The 24,522-nt window shown below is 39.5% G+C and overlaps 1 protein-coding gene across 5 annotated transcripts in view; it reads left to right on the top strand.

Moving 5' to 3' along the window:
- LOC126355739 (UDP-glycosyltransferase UGT5-like) overlaps nt 1-24,522 on the top strand; it is a 77,070-nt gene that overhangs the window by 10,734 nt on the left and 41,814 nt on the right. Inside the window, exons 2-3 of one of the 5 annotated variants that reach the window (XM_050006117.1) lie at nt 17,076-17,230; nt 17,312-17,502. The exons of 3 other annotated variants lie outside the window; for them this stretch is intronic. The gene's annotated coding sequence lies outside the window, so the exon portion shown is untranslated. The remainder of the gene's footprint in view (nt 1-17,075; nt 17,231-17,311; nt 17,503-24,522) is intronic. One more of the 5 variants, XM_050006116.1, reaches the window with a different exon arrangement.

Raw genomic sequence — 24,522 nt, forward strand, 5'->3', positions numbered from 1 at the left:
ATTAATAAAATGTCAGCTTTTTATGAATAGTTACGCTCATTTCAGTTTTCCCCTGTCATTACACTTTGTGCTTCTAATGATATTAAATACGGCTTCTTTGTGTCTTCTATTATCATTGTTATTGTTATTCGTATTTTTATCATTCACTGTTTTTGTTTGCTCTTGTAATTATAAGCAGCCTCAGGATAATGTTTCAAATGTTCAAAAACGAATCAGAGATACGCATAGAAAATCAGAATAATTTTTGTTAGTGATTGGTGTTTATAGTACATGGTGGGGGAGAGTCTGAGCGTCCTACATAAAATAGTAATTAAATGTATTCCATGTAAAAATGCTTCAGTGAGACAAATAAATACTGTGTGATGTCGTATGATTCCTACCGCAACACATATTTGTATAACAGAATGAGCTAATGGACATAGGGAAATATTGCTACCTTTTTTTGGGGCCCCGGGATATATGACTGACACCTTGCAAAATAGCTCATGTGTAGAAATGTTTACAGACAGAAGTATTCCTGAGACTTTCTTCGACAGCCTTCTACTTATTTTCCCAAATTGCTCCTGCTCGTGTTGTCAATGCAGTTATATTTTTCGTATAAATTTCGTGCATATCAGAGGCCACAGTTAATACATATTCTTATTTCTCTCTGCTACCACCTGCAGATTTGAGATGCAATGTAGTTTTCCATTCCATGATGATTTTGGAAAACAGAATCCTTGTTCTCATATTTCTAACATATTCTCTTTTGTAACTGAGCAAAAACATAGAGCATGAACAGAAATGAAAGAAAAATAGGAAACAACACCTCTTGACGTTAAGAAGCAGTTTCCTCGGTCAAAAACCGAATCCTTCGGCTACACCTTCTTCTTTTCCTCTCCCGGTATGAGGCAAATTTGCCTGTCACGGTACCCATCCTTGCCGGGGTCTTCGTCTGTCTCTTCTTCCTTGACACTTTCTCTACCCTATAAGCGGTGTCTCGCACTCTTCATTCTTTCTAGGTGTTTGTTCCATTTTCTTCTGTGATCTAAAATTGTATCATTTAGAAGAAGATGTTTTGCTTATTCTCTAATACCTTAATTCTTTAGTTTGTCTTTAGGAACTTTCTCTTTAGAAACTTTATTTCTTGTGCCTGATTACGGCTTTCTTGCTTTTCGTTAGTCACTCGTGTCTCGCGTACATAGAGCTGTGTGGGATCTGCAACAGTTTTGTAGTGTTTGATTTTAATATATTTCCTAGTTTCATTTCTAAGATTTTTGTTAATTGTTTCATACAAGTGGCCGAATTTACTAAGCTTAATTTCTGCATCCGTGCTGTAGCCATACGTCACCGTACATCTTCGGTAAGTGAATAGGTTATTGGAGGATTTCGTGAGAATCGAAGCTACAGCGAGGAAATTTTCACCGTAGCACCTTTTACAAAAACGGGCTTCTAACTGAAATACAAAACCCCAGTTTCCTTTAATGACCTCTCAGCAACATACGTCACCGTGCTGCTGGGTATATTTATATATAAGCCAAATTAAACCGTTCCAAGCTCAAAGTTCACAAAGCTAATCGAAAACATGCTTACAGACCTCTCTTTTAAATTAACGCTGCAGAAACACAAGTAAATCCCATACCATAAAGAATGGTCATCGAAACACAAGTAAAACATATACCATAAAGAATGGTCATCGAAACACAAGTAAATCCCATACCATAAAGAATGGTCATCGAAACACAAGTAAATCCCATACCATAAAGAATGGTCATCGGAACACAAGTAAAACATATACCATAAAGAATGGTCATCGAAACACAAGTAAATCCCATACCATAAAGAATGGTCATCGAAACACAAGTAAATCCCATACCATAAAGAATGGTCATCGAAACACAAGTAAAACATATACCATAAAGAATGGTCATCGAAACACAAGTAAATCCCATACCATAAAGAATGGTCATCGAAACACAAGTAAATCCCATACCATAAAGAATGGTCATCGAAACACAAGTAAAACATATACCATAAAGAATGGTCATCGAAACACAAGTAAATCCCATACCATAAAGAATGGTCATCGAAACACAAGTAAAACATATACCATAAAGAATGGTCATCGAAACACAAGTAAATCCCATACCATAAAGAATGGTCATCGAAACACAAGTAAATCCCATACCATAAAGAATGGTCATCGGAACACAAGCAAAACATATACCATAAAGAATGGTCATCGAAACACAAGTAAATCCCATACCATAAAGAATGGTCATCGAAACACAAGTAAAACATATACCATAAAGAATGGTCATCGAAACACAAGTAAATCCCATACCATAAAGAATGGTCATCGAAACACAAGTAAAGCATATACCATAAAGAATGGTCATCGAAACACAAGTAAAACATATACCATAAAGAATGGTCATCGAAACACAAGTAAATCCCATACCATAAAGAATGGTCATCGAAACACAAGTAAATCCCATACCATAAAGAATGGTCATCGAAACACAAGTAAAACATATACCATAAAGAATGGTCATCGAAACACAAGTAAATCCCATACCATAAAGAATGGTCATCGAAACACAAGTAAATCCCATACCATAAAGAATGGTCATCGAAACACAAGTAAAACATATACCATAAAGAATGGTCATCGAAACACAAGTAAATCCCATACCATAAAGAATGGTCATCGAAACACAAGTAAATCCCATACCATAAAGAAAGGTCATCGAAACACAAGTAAAACATATACCATAAAGAATGGTCATCGAAACACAAGTAAATCCCATACCATAAAGAATGGTCATCGAAACACAAGTAAATCCCATACCATAAAGAATGGTCATCGACACACAAGTAAAACATATACCATAAAGAATGGTCATCGAAACACAAGTAAATCCCATACCATAAAGAATGGTCATCGAAACACAAGTAAATCCCATACCATAAAGAATGGTCATCGAAACACAAGTAAAACATATACCATAAAGAATGGTCATCGAAACACAAGTAAATCCCATACCATAAAGAATGGTCATCGAAACACAAGTAAATCCCATACCATAAAGAATGGTCATCGAAACACAAGTAAAACATATACCATAAAGAATGGTCATCGAAACACAAGTAAATCCCATACCATAAAGAATGGTCATCGAAACACAAGTAAATCCCATACCATAAAGAATGGTCATCGAAACACAAGTAAAACATATACCATAAAGAATGGTCATCGAAACACAAGTAAATCCCATACCATAAAGAATGGTCATAGAAACACAAGTAAAGCATATACCATAAAGAATGGTCATCGAAACACAAGTAAAACATATACCATAAAGAATGGTCATCGAAACACAAGTAAATCCCATACCATAAAGAATGGTCATCGAAACACAAGTAAATCCCATACCATAAAGAATGGTCATCGAAACACAAGTAAAACATATACCATAAAGAATGGTCATCGAAACACAAGTAAATCCCATACCATAAAGAATGGTCATCGAAACACAAGTAAATCCCATACCATAAAGAATGGTCATCGAAACACAAGTAAAACATATACCATAAAGAATGGTCATCGAAACACAAGTAAATCCCATACCATAAAGAATGGTCATCGAAACACAAGTAAATCCCATACCATAAAGAATGGTCATCGGAACACAAGTAAAACATATACCATAAAGAATGGTCATCGAAACACAAGTAAATCCCATACCATAAAGAATGGTCATCGAAACACAAGTAAATCCCATACCATAAAGAATGGTCATCGAAACACAAGTAAAACATATACCATAAAGAATGGTCATCGAAACACAAGTAAAGCATATACCATAAAGAATGGTCATCGAAACACAAGTAAAACATATACCATAAAGAATGGTCATCGAAACACAAGTAAATCCCATACCATAAAGAATGGTCAGCGAAACACAAGTAAATCCCATACCATAAAGAATGGTCATCGAAACACAAGTAAAACATATACCATAAAGAATGGTCATCGAAACACAAGTAAATCCCATACCATAAAGAATGGTCATCGAAACACAAGTAAATCCCATACCATAAAGAATGGTCATCGGAACACAAGTAAAACATATATCATAAAGAATGGTCATCGAAACACAAGTAAATCCCATACCATAAAGAATGGTCATCGAAACACAAGTAAAACATATACCATAAAGAATGGTCATCGAAACACAAGTAAATCCCATACCATAAAGAATGGTCATCGAAACACAAGTAAAGCATATACCATAAAGAATGGTCATCGAAACACAAGTAAATCCCATACCATAAAAAATGGTCAACGAAACACAAGTAAATCCCATACCATAAAGAATGGTCATCGAAACACAAGTAAAGCATATACCATAAAGAATGGTCATCGAAACACAAGTAAAACATATACCATAAAGAATGGTCATCGAAACACAAGTAAATCCCATACCATAAAGAATGGTCATCGAAACACAAGTAAATCCCATACCATAAAGAATGGTCATCGAAACACAAGTAAAACATATACCATAAAGAATGGTCATCGAAACACAAGTAAATCCCATACCATAAAGAATGGTCATCGAAACACAAGTAAATCCCATACCATAAAGAATGGTCATCGAAACACAAGTAAAACATATACCATAAAGAATGGTCATCGAAACACAAGTAAATCCCATACCATAAAGAATGGTCATCGAAACAAAGTAAATCCCATACCATAAAGAATGGTCATCGAAACACAAGTAAATCCCATACCATAAAGAATGGTCATCGGAACACAAGTAAAACATATACCATAAAGAATGGTCATCGAAACACAAGTAAATCCCATACCATAAAGAATGGTCATCGAAACACAAGTAAATCCCATACCATAAAGAATGGTCATCGAAACACAAGTAAAACATATACCATAAAGAATGGTCATCGAAACACAAGTAAAGCATATACCATAAAGAATGGTCATCGAAACACAAGTAAAACATATACCATAAAGAATGGTCATCGAAACACAAGTAAATCCCATACCATAAAGAATGGTCATCGAAACACAAGTAAATCCCATACCATAAAGAATGGTCATCGAAACACAAGTAAAACATATACCATAAAGAATGGTCATCGAAACACAAGTAAATCCCATACCATAAAGAATGGTCATCGAAACACAAGTAAATCCCATACCATAAAGAATGGTCATCGGAACACAAGTAAAACATATACCATAAAGAATGGTCATCGAAACACAAGTAAATCCCATACCATAAAGAATGGTCATCGAAACACAAGTAAAACATATACCATAAAGAATGGTCATCGAAACACAAGTAAATCCCATACCATAAAGAATGGTCATCGAAACACAAGTAAAGCATATACCATAAAGAATGGTCATCGAAACACAAGTAAAACATATACCATAAAGAATGGTCATCGAAACACAAGTAAATCCCATACCATAAAGAATGGTCATCGAAACACAAGTAAATCCCATACCATAAAGAATGGTCATCGAAACACAAGTAAAACATATACCATAAAGAATGGTCATCGAAACACAAGTAAATCCCAGACCATAAAGAATGGTCATCGAAACACAAGTAAATCCCATACCATAAAGAATGGTCATCGAAACACAAGTAAAACATATACCATAAAGAATGGTCATCGAAACACAAGTAAATCCCATACCATAAAGAATGGTCATCGAAACACAAGTAAATCCCATACCATAAAGAATGGTCATCGAAACACAAGTAAAACATATACCATAAAGAATGGTCATCGAAACACAAGTAAATCCCATACCATAAAGAATGGTCATCGAAACACAAGTAAAACATATACCATAAAGAATGGTCATCGAAACACAAGTAAATCCCATACCATAAAGAATGGTCATCGAAACACAAGTAAATCCCATACCATAAAGAATGGTCATCGAAACACAAGTAAAACATATACCATAAAGAATGGTCATCGAAACACAAGTAAATCCCATACCATAAAGAATGGTCATCGAAACACAAGTAAATCCCATACCATAAAGAATGGTCATCGAAACACAAGTAAAACATATACCATAAAGAATGGTCATCGAAACACAAGTAAATCCCATACCATAAAGAATGGTCATCGAAACACAAGTAAATCCCATACCATAAAGAATGGTCATCGAAACACAAGTAAAGCATATACCATAAAGAATGGTCATCGAAACACAAGTAAAACATATACCATAAAGAATGGTCATCGAAACACAAGTAAATCCCATACCATAAAGAATGGTCATCGAAACACAAGTAAATCCCATACCATAAAGAATTGTCATCGAAACACAAGTAAAGCATATACCATAAAGAATGGTCATCGAAACACAAGTAAAACATATACCATAAAGAATGGTCATCGAAACACAAGTAAATCCCATACCATAAAGAATGGTCATCGAAACACAAGTAAATCCCATACCATAAAGAATGGTCATCGAAACACAAGTAAAACATATACCATAAAGAATGGTCATCGAAACACAAGTAAATCCCATACCATAAAGAATGGTCATCGAAACACAAGTAAATCCCATACCATAAAGAATGGTCATCGAAACACAAGTAAAACATATACCATAAAGAATGGTCATCGAAACACAAGTAAATCCCATACCATAAAGAATGGTCATCGAAACACAAGTAAATCCCATACCATAAAGAATGGTCATCGAAACACAAGTAAAACATATACCATAAAGAATGGTCATCGAAACACAAGTAAATCCCATACCATAAAGAATGGTCAACGAAACACAAGTAAATCCCATACCATAAAGAATGGTCATCGAAACACAAGTAAAGCATATACCATAAAGAATGGTCATCGAAACACAAGTAAAACATATACCATAAAGAATGGTCATCGAAACACAAGTAAATCCCATACCATAAAGAATGGTCATCGAAACACAAGTAAATCCCATACCATAAAGAATTGTCATCGAAACACAAGTAAAGCATATACCATAAAGAATGGTCATCGAAACACAAGTAAAACATATACCATAAAGAATGGTCATCGAAACACAAGTAAATCCCATACCATAAAGAATGGTCATCGAAACACAAGTAAATCCCATACCATAAAGAATGGTCATCGAAACACAAGTAAAACATATACCATAAAGAATGGTCATCGAAACACAAGTAAATCCCATACCATAAAGAATGGTCATCGAAACACAAGTAAATCCCATACCATAAAGAATGGTCATCGAAACACAAGTAAAACATATACCATAAAGAATGGTCATCGAAACACAAGTAAATCCCATACCATAAAGAATGGTCATCGAAACACAAGTAAATCCCATACCATAAAGAATGGTCATCGAAACACAAGTAAAGCATATACCATAAAGAATGGTCATCGAAACACAAGTAAAACATATACCATAAAGAATGGTCATCGAAACACAAGTAAATCCCATACCATAAAGAATGGTCATCGAAACACAAGTAAATCCCATACCATAAAGAATTGTCATCGAAACACAAGTAAAGCATATACCATAAAGAATGGTCATCGAAACACAAGTAAAACATATACCATAAAGAATGGTCATCGAAACACAAGTAAATCCCATACCATAAAGAATGGTCATCGAAACACAAGTAAATCCCATACCATAAAGAATGGTCATCGAAACACAAGTAAAACATATACCATAAAGAATGGTCATCGAAACACAAGTAAATCCCATACCATAAAGAATGGTCATCGAAACACAAGTAAATCCCATACCATAAAGAATGGTCATCGAAACACAAGTAAAACATATACCATAAAGAATGGTCATCGAAACACAAGTAAATCCCATACCATAAAGAATGGTCATCGAAACACAAGTAAATCCCATACCATAAAGAATGGTCATCGAAACACAAGTAAAACATATACCATAAAGAATGGTCATCGAAACACAAGTAAATCCCATACCATAAAGAATGGTCATCGAAACACAAGTAAATCCCATACCATAAAGAATTGTCATCGAAACACAAGTAAAGCATATACCATAAAGAATGGTCATCGAAACACAAGTAAAACATATACCATAAAGAATGGTCATCGAAACACAAGTAAATCCCATACCATAAAGAATGGTCATCGAAACACAAGTAAATCCCATACCATAAAGAATGGTCATCGAAACACAAGTAAAACATATACCATAAAGAATGGTCATCGAAACACAAGTAAATCCCATACCATAAAGAATGGTCATCGAAACACAAGTAAAACATATACCATAAAGAATGGTCATCGAAACACAAGTAAATCCCATACCATAAAGAATTGTCATCGAAACACAAGTAAAGCATATACCATAAAGAATGGTCATCGAAACACAAGTAAAACATATACCATAAAGAATGGTCATCGAAACACAAGTAAATCCCATACCATAAAGAATGGTCATCGAAACACAAGTAAAACATATACCATAAAGAATGGTCATCGAAACACAAGTAAATCCCATACCATAAAGAATGGTCATCGAAACACAAGTAAATCCCATACCATAAAGAATGGTCATCGAAACACAAGTAAAACATATACCATAAAGAATGGTCATCGAAACACAAGTAAATCCCATACCATAAAGAATGGTCATCGAAACACAAGTAAATCCCATACCATAAAGAATGGTCATCGAAACACAAGTAAAACATATACCATAAAGAATGGTCATCGAAACACAAGTAAATCCCATACCATAAAGAATGGTCATCGAAACACAAGTAAATCCCATACCATAAAGAATGGTCATCGAAACACAAGTAAAGCATATACCATAAAGAATGGTCATCGAAACACAAGTAAAACATATACCATAAAGAATGGTCATCGAAACACAAGTAAATCCCATACCATAAAGAATGGTCATCGAAACACAAGTAAATCCCATACCATAAAGAATTGTCATCGAAACACAAGTAAAGCATATACCATAAAGAATGGTCATCGAAACACAAGTAAAACATATACCATAAAGAATGGTCATCGAAACACAAGTAAATCCCATACCATAAAGAATGGTCATCGAAACACAAGTAAATCCCATACCATAAAGAATGGTCATCGAAACACAAGTAAAACATATACCATAAAGAATGGTCATCGAAACACAAGTAAATCCCATACCATAAAGAATGGTCATCGAAACACAAGTAAATCCCATACCATAAAGAATGGTCATCGAAACACAAGTAAAACATATACCATAAAGAATGGTCATCGAAACACAAGTAAATCCCATACCATAAAGAATGGTCATCGAAACACAAGTAAATCCCATACCATAAAGAATGGTCATCGAAACACAAGTAAAACATATACCATAAAGAATGGTCATCGAAACACAAGTAAATCCCATACCATAAAGAATGGTCATCGAAACACAAGTAAATCCCATACCATAAAGAATGGTCATCGAAACACAAGTAAAGCATATACCATAAAGAATGGTCATCGAAACACAAGTAAAACATATACCATAAAGAATGGTCATCGAAACACAAGTAAATCCCATACCATAAAGAATGGTCATCGAAACACAAGTAAATCCCATACCATAAAGAATTGTCATCGAAACACAAGTAAAGCATATACCATAAAGAATGGTCATCGAAACACAAGTAAAACATATACCATAAAGAATGGTCATCGAAACACAAGTAAATCCCATACCATAAAGAATGGTCATCGAAACACAAGTAAATCCCATACCATAAAGAATGGTCATCGAAACACAAGTAAAACATATACCATAAAGAATGGTCATCGAAACACAAGTAAATCCCATACCATAAAGAATGGTCATCGAAACACAAGTAAATCCCATACCATAAAGAATGGTCATCGAAACACAAGTAAAACATATACCATAAAGAATGGTCATCGAAACACAAGTAAATCCCATACCATAAAGAATGGTCATCGAAACACAAGTAAATCCCATACCATAAAGAATGGTCATCGAAACACAAGTAAAACATATACCATAAAGAATGGTCATCGAAACACAAGTAAATCCCATACCATAAAGAATGGTCATCGAAACACAAGTAAATCCCATACCATAAAGAATGGTCATCGAAACACAAGTAAAACATATACCATAAAGAATGGTCATCGAAACACAAGTAAATCCCATACCATAAAGAATGGTCAACGAAACACAAGTAAATCCCACACCATAAAGAGTGGTCGCCCATAGGCCTAGGCTTTGGTCCCACTTTTATTTCGCTTGTACACTAACTGCATAGTCACTACTGATCCTTCAAAGTTTAGCTGCGCCGACGACCTAGCTGTAGCAGCTCAAAGCAGCACATTCTAACTAACAGTCAAGGAAAACTCGACCAGTATTACAAGAAGTGGAGACTCTTTCCGAAGCCTAATATAACAGACGTCATGTCATTCAACGTAACGAGAAGAATGACAGACAGTGAACTGAGAGTAATGTTTCACAACAAAAAATTACGACATGGACCACACCCGAAACATTAAGGTGATACTCTTGACAGGGCCTGACATTAGGGGAACACCGAGAACTAACAGGACAGAAGGTAAAATAAGAAATAATATATTAAGCAAACAGGTTAGTGAAAGGCGGGGATCTAATGCAAATTCCTTAAGAACTACACGTGGAGTAGGAGTAACCATGTCAAGAAAATAGATACCCGTCTAAATGACGCGATGAGGATCCTTACAGGAACTCTTAAATCCACACCAATACCGTGGTTGTCAGTACTCGCCAATGTTGCCACTCCAAATCTCCGACGACAACAGGCAGTAACACATGAGATGATACAGCTCAAAAGATCCACACACAAACAGTTCATGGACGGCCGGGATGGTCGAGCGGTTCTAGGCGCTGCAGTATGGAATCACGTCATCGCTACGGTCGCAGGTTCAATCCTGCCTCGGACATGGATGTGTGTGATGTCCTTCGGTTAGTTAGTTTTAAGTAGTTCTACGTTCTAGAGGACTGATGACCTCAGAAGTCCCATAGTGCTCAGAGCCATTTGAGCCAACAGTTCATGAAACATTCAACAACTTACCAAAAACTCGACTCTTATCGAGAGAACCAGTCGGAGTAAACAACAGCCGACTCGATCCAGAAATATATAATCTAACAAAAGAATCGAGAAATTAGTGCGCATCCTTCCATGGCAATAAAAATGTTGTGAAACAGATCCGACTACCCAACCCCCCAAAGCGAACCAATCAAAACAGATACTGAGTTCCCTCAACCGTATCAGAATTGGCCACTGCGTGACCGCAGCAACCCTACTGGATTGGGGACCCAAGAATGGCAGCGATTAACTGTCTGGAGTATATGGGCTTTCCAACTATGGAGGAAAACGGGCACCTCACGAAATAAGCGTCAAACGAAGAAAACTACAAAGAACGAAACTCGACTAGCTTGAAGGGGGAAACCAGATGGCGCTATGGTTGGCCCGTTAGATGGCGCTACCATAGGTCAAACGGGTATCAACTGCGTTTTCTTAAATAGGAACATCCATTTTTTATTAGATATTCATGTAGTACGTAAAGAAATACGAATGTTTTAGTTGGACCAATTTTCGCTTTGTGGTAGATGGCGCTGTATTAGACACAAACATATGGCTCACAATTTTAGACGAACAGTTGGTAACTGGTAGGTTTTTTAAATCAAAATACAGAACGTAGATTCGCTTGAACATTTTATTTCGGTTGTTCCAATGTGATACATGTACCTATGTGAACTTGTCGTTTCTGAGAACGCATGCTGTTACAGCGCGATTACCTGAAAATTCCACATTACTGCAATAAATGCTGAAAATGATGTCCGTCAACCTCAATGAATTTGGCAATACGTGTAACGACATTCCTCTGAACAGCGAGCAGTTCGCCTTCCGTAATGTTAGCACATGCTCTGACAATGCGCTGACGTATGTTGTCAGGCGATGTCGGTGGATCACGATAGCAAATATCCTTCAATTTTCCCCACAGAAAGAAATCGGGGACGTCAGATCCGGTGAACGTGCGGCCATGGTATGGTGCTTCGACGACCAATCCACCTGTCATGAAATATACTATTCAATAACGCTTCAACCGCACGCTAGCTATGTGCCGGACATCCATCATGTTGGAAGTACATCGCCATTCTGTCATGCAATGAAACATCTTGTAGTAACATCGGTAGAACATTACGTAGGAAATCAGCATACACTGAGCCATTTAGATTGCCATCGATAAAATGAGGGCCAATTATACTTCCTCCCATAATGCCGCACCATACATTAACCCTCCAAGGTCGCTGATGTTCCACTTGTCGCACCCATCGTTGATTTTCCGTTGCCCAATAGTGCATATTATGCCGGTTTACGTTACCGCTGTTGGTGAATGACGCTTCGTCGCTAAATAGAATACGTGTAAAAAATCTGTCATCGTCCCGTAATTTCTATTGTGCCCAGTTGCAGAACTGTACACGACGTTCAAAGTCGTCGCCATGCAATTCCTGGTGCAAATAAACATGGTACGGGTGCAATCGATGTTAATGTAACATTCTCAACAACGACGTTTTTGAGATTCATGATTCTCGCGCAATTTGTGTGCTACTGATGTGCGGATTAGCCACGACAGCAGCTAAAACACCTACTTGGGCATCATCATTTATTGCAGGTCGTGGTTGACTTTTCACATGTGGCTGTACACTTCTGTTTCCTTAAATAACGTAACTATCCGGCGAACGCCCGGACACTTGGATGATGACGTCCAGGATACCGAGCAGCATACATAGCACACTCCACGTTGGGCATTTTGATCACAATAGCCATACGTCAACACGATATCGACCTTTTCCGCAATTGGTAAACGGTCCATTTTAACACGGGTAATGTATCACGAAGCAAATACCGTCCGCACTGGCGGAATTTTACGTGATACCACGTACTTATACGTTTGTGTCTAATACATCGCCATCTACCACAAAGCGAAAAAAGTGGTCCAACTAAAACATTCATCTTTCTTTACGTAGTACACGAATATGTAATAAAAAATTGGGTTCCTATTTTATAAAAAAAAGCAGTTGATATCCGTTTGACCTATGGGAGCGCCATCTAGCGAGCCAACCATAGTGCCATCTGGTTTCCCCCTTCAAGCTATACGAGTTTCGTTCTTTGTGGTTTTTCGTTTGATGCTTATTTCGTGAGATATTTGGCCCAGTCACTATCAATGGGCCACCCTGTATACTGATGAGCGAAAACATTATGACCAGTGTCCACAGCGAGGTTATGTGCTATGTGGTTGCCCTGAGGGCACATGACGAGGTAAGAAAAGCATATGAGCTGAGCAGAGACGATTGGGGAATCATTATGGCTACGATAAGTGGCGAAAATACGGTAACCCGCCGACTTTAGCAACTGTCAAATCAGTCATTTTGTTGCGTCCCAGTCTCTGGGAGCGACGATCTTGGAAACGACGAAGCTGTTCGGCTATTTTGTGTGTTACTATCATGAGGACCTATTGAAAGTGATTTTAGAGTGCTGAAACCATGAGTAGGCGACGAGAAGTTGGACATCTATACTTCAACACAGAACATAGGTATTGCGTCTTGCACACTCTCTAAAGCAAGACAGGCGGAAAACTGTGGCAATTCTGACGACAGACTGTAGTCCTGGCGCAGACACACTGTCAGATCTCAGTGTTGAGCATGGTGTTCCGTAGCAGAAGATTCCTACGTTTTACCATGTTGACCTAACTATATCGTCAGTTACGATTACCTTGGGCGCGGGATCATCGAGATTGGGCCACGGATCAATGGAATCGTGCGCGTTGTCAGATGAATACCGTTTATTGTTTAAATTAGGTCGATGGTCGATCCAGATACGCCGTAATCTATGCGATCGACTGATCGAAACATGCAGCGCGCCACGGACGCGTGCAGGGGGGAAGCAGTAGTATGTTATGGGAGACAGTCACCTGGTCTTCTATGGGACCTACCGTAGTAATTGAAGGCACCGATACAGATGTGGATTACATGAACATTATCAGGGACCACGTGTAGCCCCTTATGCTTGACATCTTTCCCAAGAGCGATGGCATCTTCCAACACGATGACCATCCATGTCACAAGACCAGTGCTGTAGTGGTTCGAGGAGCATGATAGTGAACTCACGCTGATGTGTTGCCATCAAATGTTGTTTACCTACTCCGATGAAACGTAACTGGGACGCTATCGGGCGACAGCTCCACGTCCACAAGGCAAGTGCCCGTTAATTACGGGAAGTGAGTAACCTGTGTTTGGGTATAGGGTGCCACAAACCTTTAGAAACCCATCAAGTACTTGTCGAATCCATGGCAGGCAGAATCACTGCTGAATTGCGCCCCAGAGGTGGGCTAACACGCTTTTCAGTAGGTGGTCTTATTATTTTGGCTAATCGGTGTGTGTACATGTATCTGCTTGTACTAATTCATATCATCTTATCTTATCGTGTATCAGTTTAATTGGATGTACTGGGTTAGTCCATAAGTAGTAGCGATTTTCTTTTTACGTTTAGGTTTCCTCAAAGGCAAACATGAAATGGAGAACAAACTTCTTTCCAAGTTTCAACAAGCTGTTCAGTGCGTCGACAATAGGAATCAACTGATTTCCATTCGAAGAAATCGTGCAGCCTAGCATTCAGGTACACATCATTATTGAGCGAAAGGCCACGAAATGCATTACAGAGGCTTTGGAACAAATTGGAATCAGAAGGTGCCAAGCCGGGAGAATACGAAGAATGCGGCCGCACTTCCCAGCCAAGATAACGAATGGCCCCCTTGACATTTTCATATCGCCCGTCAGGACGTTTTTGCTGGATAGTGTTGTTGAATCGTTGCGTTTGTTGAACGTAAAGTTCCTCATTCACTGTTTGGTACCGATCAAGCTACTCGTGGTCGATCAAATATGTCTTTTAAGGTGGTAAAACCGATTCTGAGCCGCCCAAAGAGTCACCGCTTCTTCACCATATTGACAAACTTCTCTAGCATCTTCTGACCCTTTTGGACTTCGATTAAACACAAAAAGTAGGAAGTGCCGAAAATGCTGTTTTATGTCGACTTGACACTCCATTTTAATGACCAGAAAAGAACAGAAAGAACTTCAGCACAAAAAACTGAATTCACTATTCTGTAGACTACATAATTGTTATTGTAATGAAATCCAGACCTTTAGCTGATTACAGGCGTTGATGAATATCAACGGGGACATTTGAAAACTGTGTGCCCCTACCGGGAGTATAACCCGGGATCACCTGATTACATGGAAGGCGCTCTATCCGACTTTTCTTTTTTTTTTTAATCTCGTTTTGTTCGTCATTGGAAGCTGTATTTGTTGTGGGCAGATGTACCATGAAGCTTGCTCAAGTTCATCGTTGATCCATTTACTCAGTTTTTTTTTAATTACAGAGAGTAACTAACCGTTTGGCCGACGCGCTGAAATGCCTTGCCGGCCGCCTGAGCCATTGAGGACACAGAGGACAAAGCGACTGCAGGTACCGATCTCTGGCAAACTCCCCGTGAGATCCACGTTTCCAACTTACTGTCCACACATTAAATTTGTTGCGCCCCTGCCCACTATACTCATTACTCGCGGCAATCACTCTAGTGATTCCCGTAAGAGCTTGAGCAATGTGAGTGCTTCCGTACTGAAGAAGATCATTGGCCGGTAAGCCTAATCTATATGAAGATATGTCCGATAGAAGAGATACCATCTTCATATAGATAAGGCTTAGCGGCCAATGATCTTCTTCAGTGCGGAAGCACTCACATTGCTCAAACTCTAATGGGAATCGGTAGACTGAATGTCCCCTCCGAATTCATAACGTCAACGATCTGAAGTCTTGCCGTCTGAACCCGCCGCTTGGTTTTGGCACAGGAATGATCAAATCCCTACAAAAATTCGTGAGGAACACTTGGGAGGTGGCAGTAATATACACACGGCGTTAAGTCTTATGGAGTTGCGGTGGCGCTCATGTCGGTATGCCGCTTAGAAGGCGCCCTCGTGGCAGTTGACCTAGACCACGCATTTGACCGTTTTTAGCATCATCTCTTGCAGGAAGTCTTAGAGAAGAGGGGACTGTCCCCAATACCGGCAGGTGTGGTTCTCCGTCTCATCCACGGAGCCCCTTCCACAGCTCTGGTCACTCTCGCCACCAGTCACTATTGAGTGCTCAGTGCGACAAGGATGTCCCCTGTCGGCCTTTTCTCTTCGTCGTCGCCCTAGAGCCTGCACTTCATAGTTTACGAAGCGTTTGGAAGGTATTCGCCTCCGCGATGAGCATTTTAAATGTTGTGCCTATGCGGACGATGGAGTATTCTTGTAAGGCGATCTCGTGGCTTACGGAGGGGTGTCCGGGAGCCGTATCAAACTGCGAAAGTCGCACTACATGGATGTGGGCAGAGGACTATGAGCACGCCAGTGCCCAGTACCAAAGTTCCGGCGATGAAGTGTTTGGGAGTGACCTTCCATGGGAGCGTGAAGCGTACTGCAGCAGATACGAATCGTAGACTAATTGATATGATCTGTACGCGAGTTCGACTCCATAACTTTCGAACACTTGACTTGATCTTGCGGATATTTTTGGTCGGCATCTACCTCCTCCGAAACTTAATCATTACGTACATATTCTCACGATGGCCGCTACGATAGCTGCCAAGATCCAGGCGCCCTTCAGTCGTTTCGTCAGCGAGGGTAGGGTGTTCAAGAACCGTTAAGAGACGCTAACGTTCCCACACATGCAGGCGGCATTGGAATGATAAACGTGCACAACAGGGCGTGCGCTCTCTTCCTGCGGATGATGCATCGTCTACGTACTTCGGACAAGGACACTATCCCTGGTGAACTGATTCAGGAGGTGGTGGCTCAATCCCTCCGTCCGCCTATTTCTGTCGGACATATCGCGCCAGCTCTGTGTCACATTCGCACCTATCTGGTCGACATGAGTTATCTGTTGGATATCTTGCAGACCACGCGGGATCCTGGAACCAAGGACTTCTACCGCTACTTTCAATGGACGCTGACTGCTAATGTGGTTGAACGCCGACATCCGGCAGTTGGCTGGAGGCGGGTGTGGAGTAACATACATTCGTCTTTCTTTCCCCCCACGGTCAGGGCACTATGGTATGTGATAACGACTGAAAAATTCCCCACCCGACAACCTTTACACATGATACATCTTGCCGAGGATCCTCTCTGCTCCAGATGCGCCGCTGTCGACACCGAGATGCACCGTTTCGTTTGTGGTACAGCTGCCGCCTGCTGGCTCCTCACACGGCGTATGTTGGCATTGTTGCTGCGACGGACGCCACGGTCCGTAGAGCCCACCGATCTGATCCATACCGACGTCACTTACTTCAGTGCTACACGCCATAACGCCACGGTGTGGGTTAAGGGTATGGCATTATCATATTCTTTTAGTAAGTGCGTTGCAGGGTTTTTAGATTTCTGGCATTACTTAAAGAGTAACTACACGATTTTACGGCGCAAAGCGTCGTATGGTATGCTCCTTGCAAATTACTCGGGGTCGTTGTTTACGCACCCTCCAGACCATTGGGGTTACCGGGTCTGAGAGGAGACTGAGATATTACACATGATGGACTGATGAGCTACATCAACGGTAATTATAGGGTGTTTCACCCTCGCTGAACGAGAAGACGACAAGGACATCCCACCGTCTGGCTGCTTTGGGCACCCCCCAGGAAAAAAAGGAAAGAAAAGAAAAGAAAGAATTACAAAATGGCTCTGGGGTCTATTCGACTTAATTGTTGAGGTCATCAGTCGCCTAGAACTTAGAACTAATTAAACTAACTAACCTAAGGACATCACACACATCCATGCCCGAGGCAGGATTCGAACCTGCGACTGTAGCGGTCGCTAGGTTCCAGACTGTAGCGCCTAGAACCGCAAGGCCACTCCGGCCGGCACAAATAAAAGCGTAAGAAAAAAATAAACAACACATAAAATATAATAAAGTATTGTACCCCTTCCTTTATCCTTTTCTTTTTTAATGAAATGTTCAGAGGCATATTTAACTTTTGTTCGTGGGCGGAGCCTGAAGTGGTTGCACATGACTGTCCTAGTTAGCTTTAGGTTAAAGTGGCGGTGGCACTAGCTTTGTTTTTGATATTAGGTTAGATAGGTTTTTGGGGGTAGTGTGGGTAACAGGGAAAAAAAAGATAGAGCGTCTGCCATGTAAGTAGGAGGTAAAAGGTTCGAGTCCCGATCAGGGCACATATTTTTAAACTGTCCCCGTTGATATTTATCAACGTCTGTAAGCAGCTAAAGGTCTGGATTTCATTATAATTTCATTCTTGGAGAGCTACAAGATCACCATTGGTATCTGTACAGATACCAGCTTCATATTAATAATTGTTTGTCGAATAACGTAACACGCATTGTGTGAACACTTCAGTATCACGCTAAATTTTCCCTTAAGAAAAGTCCGTCAAGACTCATAAACGAATTCAGTAGCTGTAAAATATAATACGGTAAGCCATATGCTAAATAAATAAATAAATCTATGTACATGTTGAGCAATGTTAGGGACATACAGCCGCCTTATCGTACTCTTTGTTAGTTGATATCTCATTAGTCATTTTCCCGTGCTTCCGGCCATCCTGATTTAGGTTTTCCGTGATTTCCCTAGATCACTTCAGGCAAATGCCCGGATGGTTCCTTTGAAAGGGCACGGCCGACTTCCTTCCCCAACCTTCCCTAATCCGAGCCCTCGCACCGTCTCTAATGACCTCGTTGTCGACGGCACGTTAAACACCAATATCCTCCTCCTCCTCATCTTACCGTTAGGGTCTAGACTCTAGAGTGACTTCTCAACTTATTTACTAAATTTCCGGATATTCGCGATTCGTCATTATTTTCCAAAGTTCCTGTCTATTGACATGGTCAAAAGCTTTTCTAAAATCAATAATAGTAATAAGTGTCTCTTTACTATATTATTTGTGTTTTTCTATTATTTGCAGTAAAGTAAAAGCGTATTTGTCGTGGAGCTTCCCTCTCTAAGACCCATTTGTTCCTCACACAAAATTACTTCCGTTGTGTTTTTATGTCTTGTTTAAAATCTTTGCATATAGCTTGCATGCTGAGTCCAGTAAACGTATTCCTCTGCAGTCACTGCACAGGCTTTTGTCCCTCTTTCTAAAAACTAATATCATCCTAACAATCTTCCAGTTTTTGTGGATATTCTTGCTCTTCCAACGTTCGTTTAAGAGATGTAGCAGTCTTTCGTGTACCATCGTTCCCTTGTAGCTTAGCAACTCAGTATTAATATCCTCTTTTCCTGTTGCTTTTCTGTTCTTCGATGTTGTCAAGGCGAATCTTTCATCATTGTATTGATTCATTTCAGCTGCGGTGTTGTTTAAGTATTTTACATATGCATCTCGTTTTTTCAACCATTTCGTGGACGCATTTTTTGCAGCAACTAAAAGAATATAATTATTTTGTCAGCCTATTAGAATTCTGTGACTACATGTATTTTTTGACAATTTTATTTTTGTGATTTAGTACCGGAAACTATGGTGGCACATGTATCCCCATGTCGCCTGTTTGAGGTATTAAAACTATAGTGGTAAATGGATTTCCCATATAATTGTTGTGAGCTGTTACGTGTTACCACTATACGTAAAAAAATAATGAAGTGTTTTCTGCTTTTAGTTTGTTTTCCTTTACTTCATTTAAAAAATAATTGTTACTGATATTAGAGTTTACTTAACACAATGTGAAAAAAAATCCTTGAAACTTTATCACGCAGTGAAGATATGAGTTGATACAAATCACAATAATGTATATTGCAGAAGCGAAGCAATGTGTTGCGACAACAGTAGTAACCCACAACAAACAGAAACTGGTTGTTGCAGTCCTCTTTCACCTCGTGCAGTGTACTACCATAAGACGTCAGGCATGAACACAAATGGTAAGACGTATTCCCAAAAGCTTTGGTGGTTAGTTTGTTTCCCAAAGGCCACAAATGACAGATTAATTTTGTGGTAAGTGTACTTCCCAAGCCCTTTTCAGAAACTACTTTGGTGGTAACTGTACTTCCCAATAACCATTAAAACACCATTGCTTGGGGGTATATATGCTTCCCACAGTCCTGAAGCTGTAATTCACAACAAACAGAGACTACAGCAAGTGCAGCGTACTGCCACAAGATTCCAGGAGCGTACAGAAGGGGTAACACACAGTCCGATGTAAAGAAACACATTTAGTGGGAAGTATACCACTCAAGGCCCGCGAAAGGGTTGCCGCCCTTCTTAATGTCCTCGTTTCAAATTTTTAGCCATTTTATTTCCTTATTTTCTTGATTTAAAAAGATCTTCTCCTGCTACTCTATATACCACATTCCGTATATTTTCCCATTCTTCTTCTATATTACCCTTCGTTTGCTAGTTTGCAAGATGGTTATTTAATCTGCTTTAGTGAAGATATTTCACGCTGTCCTTTTTAAACAAGAATACTTTATAAAGACTCTGATCTTGTTGGTTCCTTATTTGTTTTGTCATTTTCTTGAATTTTAGAAAAATCATCTATTCCGAAGATTGTTAAAGATGATCTGACACTATATCATGGCCGCTTAAGCTCTTTTATCCCTTATTTGATCCGCTCGCTTATCATTTACCAAGCAGTAGTCAGTTACTGATGCAAGAACTTTAGTGATCCAAGTGTACTTATGTAAATTACTTTTCTTAGAAAGTGAGTTTTATATTGTTAGTTATTGTAAGTGGCAAAATCCCGTATTATTTTTACATTTACATTATGCACCGGTTCTCCAAAAGGCCGTATAATGTTTGTCACTCGGAAATTTCCCATTCTGACGCTGAAATCGTACATCATAATTGTCTGGTCAGTAGAATTGTAAATATTCAGATTCTTTTATAGTTCTTTATAGAAGGTGTTGTTGTTGTTGTTGTTGTTGTTGTTGTGGTCTTCAGTCCTGAGACTGGTTTGATGCAGCTCTCCATGCTACTCTATCCTGTGCAAGCTTCTTCATCTCCCAGTACCTGCTGTAACCTACATCCTTATGAATCTGCTTAGTGTATTCATCTCTTGGTCTCCCTCTACGATTTTTACCCTCCACGCTGCCCTCCAATACAAGATTGGTGATCCCTTGATGCCTCAGATCATGTCCTACCAACCGATCCCTTCTTCTGGTCAAGTTGTGCCACAAACTTCTCTTCTCCCCAATCCTATTCAATACTTCCTCATTAGTTATGTGATCGACCCATCTAATCTTCAGCATTCTTCTGTAGCATCACATTTCGAAAGCTTCTATTCTCTTTTTGTGTAAACTATTTATCGTCCATGTTTCACTTCCATACATGGCTACACTCCAAACAAATACTTTCAGAAACGACTTCCTGACGCTTAAATCTATACTCGATGTTAACAAATTTCTCTTCTTCAGAAACGCTTTCCTTGCCATTGCCAGTCTACATTTTATATCCTCTCTATATTGACCATCATCAGTTATTTTGCTCCCCAAAAAGCGAAACTGCTTTACTACTTTAAGTGTCTCATTTCCTAATCTAATTCCTTCAGCATCACCCGACTTAATTCGACTACATTCCATGATCCTCGTTTTGCTTTTGTTGATGTTCATCTTATATCCTCCTTTCAAGACACTGTCCATTCGATTCAACTGCTCATCCAAGTCCTTTGCTGTCTCTGACAGAATTACAATGTCATCGGCGAAACTGAAAGTTTTTATTGCTTCTCCATGGATTTTAATACCTAATCCGAATTTTTCTTTTGTTTCCTTTACTGCTTACTCATTATACAGATTGAATAACATCGGGGAGAGGCTACAACTCCCTTTCCAACCACTGCTTCCCTTTCATGTCCCTCGACTCTTATAACTGCCATCTGGTTTCTATACAAATTATAAATAGGCTTTCGCTCGCTGTATTTTACCCCTGCCACCTTTAGAATTTGAAAGAGAGTATTCCAGTCAACATTGTCAAAAGCTTTCTCTAAGTATACAAATGCTAGAAACGCAGGTTTGCCTTTCCTTAATCTTTCTTCTAAGATAAGTCGTAAGGTCAGCATTGCCTCGCGCGTTCCAACATATCTACGGAATCCAAATTGATCTTCCCCTTGCTCGGCTTCTACCAGTTTTCACATTCGTCTGTAAAGAATTCGCGTTAGTATTTTGCAGCTGTGGCTTATTAAACTGATTGTTCGTTAATTTTCACATCTGTTAACACCTGCTTTCTTTGGGATTGGAATTATTATATTCTTCTTGAAGTCTTAGGGTATTTCGCCAGTTTCATACATCTTGCTCACCAGATGGTAGAGTTTTGTCAGGACCGGCTCTCCCAAGGCCGTCAGTAGTTCCAATGGAATGTTGTCTACTCCAGGGGCCTTGTTTCGACTCAGGTCTTTCAGTACTCTGTCAAACTCTTCACGCAGTATCGTAGCTCCCACTTCATCTTCATCATCTTCCATTTCCATAATATTGTCCTCAAGTACATCGCCCCTGTATAGTCCCTCTATATATTCCTTCCACCTTTCTGCTTTCCCTTCTTTGATTAGAACTGGGTTTCCATCTGAGCTATTTATGTTCATACAAGTGGTTCCATTATCTCCAAAGGTCTCTTTAATTTTCCAGTAGGCAGTATCTGTCTTACTTCTAGTGAGATAAGCCTCTACATCCTTACATTTGTCCTCTAGCCATCCCTGCTTAGCCATTTTGCACTTCCTCTCGATCTCATATTTGAGACGTTTGTATTTCTTTTTGCCTGCTTCATTTACTGCAATTTTATATTTTCTCCTTTCATAAATTAAATTCAATATTTCTTCTGTTACTCAAGGATTTCTACTAGCCCTCGTCTTTTTATCTACTTGATCCTCTGCTGCCTTCACTACTTCATCCCTCAAAGCTACCCATTCTTCTTCTACTGTATTTCTTTCCCCCATTCCTGTCAACTGTTCCATTATGCTCTCCCTGAAACTCTGCACAACCTCTGGTTCTTTCAGTTTATCGAGGTCCCATCTCCTTAAATTCCCACCTTTTTGCAGTTTCTTGTTTTAATCTACAGGACATAACCAATAGATTGTGGCCAGAGTCCACATCTGCCCCTGGAAATGTCTTACAATTTAAAACCTGGTTCCTAAATCTCTGTCTTCCCATTATATAATCTAGCTGATACCTTTTAGTATCTCCAGGGTTCTTCCATGAATACAACGTTCTTTCATGATTCTTAAGCCAAGTGTTAGTTATGATTATGTTGTGCTCTGTGCAAATTTCTACCAGGCGCCTTCCTCTTTCATTTTTTAGCCCCAATCCATAGTCATCTACTACGTTTCCTTCTCTCCCTTTTCCTACACTCGAATTCCAGTCACACATGACTATTAAATTTTCCCGGCTGCGGTGGTCTAGCGGTTCAGGCGCTCAGTCCGGAACCGCGCGACTGCTACGGTCGCAGGTTAGAATCCTGTCTCGGGCATTGATGTGTGTGATGTCCTTAGGTTAGTTAGGTTGAAGTAGTTCTAAGTTCTAGGAGACTGATGACCACAGATGTTAAGTTCCATAGTGCTCAGAGCCATTTTTATTAAATTTTCATCTCCCTTCACTATCTGAATAATTTCTTTTATTTCATCATACATTTCTTCAATTTCTTCGTCATCTGCAGACCTAGTTGGCATATAAACTTGTACTAGTGTAGTTGGTGTGGGCTTCGTATCTATCTTGGCCACAATAATGCGTTCACTATGCTGTTTGTAGTGCATTCCTATTTTCCTATTCATTATTAAACCTACTCCTGCATTACCCCTATTTGATTTTGTGTTTATAACCCTGTAGTCACCTGACCAGAAGTCTTGTTCCTCCTGCCACCGAACTTGACTAATTCCCACTATATCTATTTGCCCTTTTTCGTAGCAATATACTTTACCTTTGAGTCCATCCTGTTCCGAAGCTCCTTAGGGCGCATGGAGTAGTGTAGACTTGGTTAACAGCCATCACCTCCCCCATCCCCTCCCTAATCTAGGTGGACCAGAATTCTTTCAAAGCTGATGTGTTCTGGTTATTAAAGGCGCTGGAAAATTTACCTTTCATCCTATCCCATTGGCAACGTAACATACACCCACTTACTCTATGCATTGTTCAGAATCACGCTAGTCATGTTCAAAAATAGTTCAAATGGCTCTAAGCACTATGGGACTTAACATCTGAGGTCATCAGTCGCCTAGACTTAGAACTACTTAAACCTAACTAACCTAAGGACATCACACACATCCATTCCCGTGGCAGGATTCTAACCTCCGACCATAGCAGCAGGGCTGTTCAGGACTGGAGAGCCTAGAACCGCTCGGCCACAGCGGCCGGCAACTCATGTCCTCTTGGACGTGCCTTGAAATCTTGAAGGTCGTATTCATTCATGAAGTTTCGGTGGACGTTT

This window comes from Schistocerca gregaria, chromosome 3, assembly GCF_023897955.1.
Source record: "Schistocerca gregaria isolate iqSchGreg1 chromosome 3, iqSchGreg1.2, whole genome shotgun sequence".
NCBI classification, from domain to species: Eukaryota; Metazoa; Arthropoda; class Insecta; order Orthoptera; family Acrididae; genus Schistocerca; species Schistocerca gregaria.